Source organism: Pongo abelii, chromosome X (assembly GCF_028885655.2).
Source record: "Pongo abelii isolate AG06213 chromosome X, NHGRI_mPonAbe1-v2.0_pri, whole genome shotgun sequence".
NCBI lineage: Eukaryota > Metazoa > Chordata > Mammalia > Primates > Hominidae > Pongo > Pongo abelii.
The window spans coordinates 44,941,102-44,943,555 of NC_072008.2; the positions used below are offsets into that span (position 1 = coordinate 44,941,102).

The 2,454-nt window shown below is 44.4% G+C and overlaps 1 pseudogene; it reads left to right on the forward strand.

Moving 5' to 3' along the window:
- The first annotated feature begins 1,301 nt into the window (after positions 1–1,301).
- LOC100454173 (large ribosomal subunit protein eL19-like) lies at positions 1,302–1,901 on the forward strand (annotated as a pseudogene).
- Positions 1,902–2,454: the final 553 nt, after the last annotated feature.

A 2,454-nucleotide genomic window follows, 5' to 3' on the forward strand; every position in this document is an offset into this window, starting at 1 on the left:
GCGGGATTGTTAGCAGCCATCTTTACAAACAATCCACCACGATGACACCAGAGATCTCTGGTTTTGTTGTTCTTGTTCTCCCTCTAATGCTCTGTCATAAATGACATTCTCTCCAAAGATCCCCAGGACATCATAGCAACATTCCCTATGCACTTACTCTCATCCAAATGACATGTAAGCTAAGGAAATTGTATGTCCAGAGTGTCATCAGGGAAAGTCATTGTAGACATTGCAGGGGTCCCGTGGGAAAAAACTCCACTCAGGTCAAAACGAACCAGAGCACCAAAGGTCACCAAGTACTCCATGGCTTGAGATGATGGTACACTGCAAGGACTCTAATTTTCCTCCAGGAAATGAGTGGGTATACTGGGATTCTGTGGCAAAATCTTGCCACTCGCCCTTTCTGTAGACGGTTTTATTGGAGCACAGCCATGCTCATTCATTCAACTATTGTCTGTGGCTGCTTTAACATTTAAACAGCAGAGTTGAGTAGTAACGACAGAGACTGCACGGTCCATAACACCTAAAATATGTGCTGTCTGCCCCTCTACAGAAGAAGTTTACCAAGCATGGCACCAGGAATAATGGTCAGTAACTGTACTCTTTCTCATACTTACTTTATTTCCAGAAATTACACTGACCCCAGGGCTCACATTTTAACTGGCAGTAATAGGCAATTCTTGGGCTGGTCCGTACAATTCCTTGAACAGGCAAGAGAATATAAAGCTTTCAGTAATAAAATGTTAAGGTGCTTTTAAAGTCAAACTAACTTGTGCCCTTAGCACTTTTAGAACCTATTTTCAAGCCTTCACTGGCATACTCCCTCTATGCAAACCTCACATTCTTCCCAGAACAGAGAGTTGCAGTAGATTTTGAATGCTCGGAGATTATTTTTTTTAAATAGCAGGCAAATTGGTCATCCTCAGTGGATAATCACTGTGCCAATTCACAATCAAGAAAACCCGACAGAGCTCTCGAACTCTGCTAACTTAGTAGTACTTGAACTTTTTGAAAACTTCAAGGTAATTATAGAGGCCGGCCCTTTTGTCTTCACTTGCTTGTATACATGAAAAACTTTCAAAATACCTACTTTTCAAAACACATTTAATACTGTAAAATTGTGTTGTTTATGAGAAATGATTTTGACCATGTTTTCACATACAAAATAAAATCAAAAGATTAAATCCAACATACTGTTTCCCTGGAACCCTTGAAGTTTTGCTCCCATGCCTATCAAGAATATATTTTTGAAATGTTATGTTTAAAAAGCTTTCAGGGAGCTCTTTCCTTTTGCTGCTGCGGCCGCAGCCATGAGTATACTCAGTCTTCAGAAGAGGCTCATCTCTAGTGTCCTCCACTGTAGCAAGAAGAAAGTCTGGTTGGATCCCAATGAGACCAATGAAATCGCCAATGCCAACTCCAGTCAGCAGATCCGGAAGCTGATCAAAGATGGGCTGATCATTTGCAAGCCTGTGACTGTCCATTCCCAGGCACGATGCCAGAAAAACACCTTGGCCTGCCGGAAGGGCAGGCACATGGGCATGGGTAAGCAAAAGGGTACAGCCAATGCCTGAATGTCAGAGAAGGACACGTGGATGAGGAGAATGAGGATTCTGCGCAGGCTGCTCAGAAGATACCTTGAATCTAAGAAGACTGATTGCCACGTGTATCCCAGCCTGTACCTGAAGGTGAAGGGGAATGTATTCAAAAACAAGCAGATTTTCACGGAACACATCCACAAGCTGAAGACAGACGAGGCCCACAAGAAGCTCCTGGCTGACCAGGCTGTGGCCCGCAGGTCCAAGACCAAGGAAGAACGCAAGCACCATGAAGAGCGCCTCCAGGCCAAGAAGGAGGAGATCATCAAGACTCCGTCCAAGGAGGAAAAGATCAAGAAATAAAAGCTCCTCCTTTGTCTTTACATACTGGCCTCCACGATTACACAGATCAGCCATTAAAATAAAACAAGCCTTTATCTGCCTGGAAAAAAAAAAAAAAAAAAGCTTTCAGCCGGACACGGTGGCTCATGCCTGTAATCCCAGCACTCTCAAAGGCTGAGGCAGGCAGATCACTTGAGCCCAGGAGTTTCGAGACCAGCCTGGGCAACCTGGTGAAACCCCTTCTCTACTAAATATACAAAAAATTAGCTGGGCGTGGTGGTGCTCGCCTGTAGTCCCAGCTACTCGGGAGGCTGAGGTGTGAGGAAAGCTTAAACCCGGAAGTTAGAGGCTGCAGTGAGTTATGATCACGCTACTGCACTCCAACCTGGGTGATAGAAAGAGATCCTGCATCCAAAAAAAAAAAAAAAAGGTTTCAAGGCCAGGTGAGGAAGCTCACGTCTATAATCCCTTTGGGAGGCTGGGGTGAGAGGATCTCTTGAGCCCAGGAGTTCAAGAGTAGCCTGGGCAGCATAGCTAAACCTCATCTCTACAAAAAAAAAAAAAAATTGCTGGG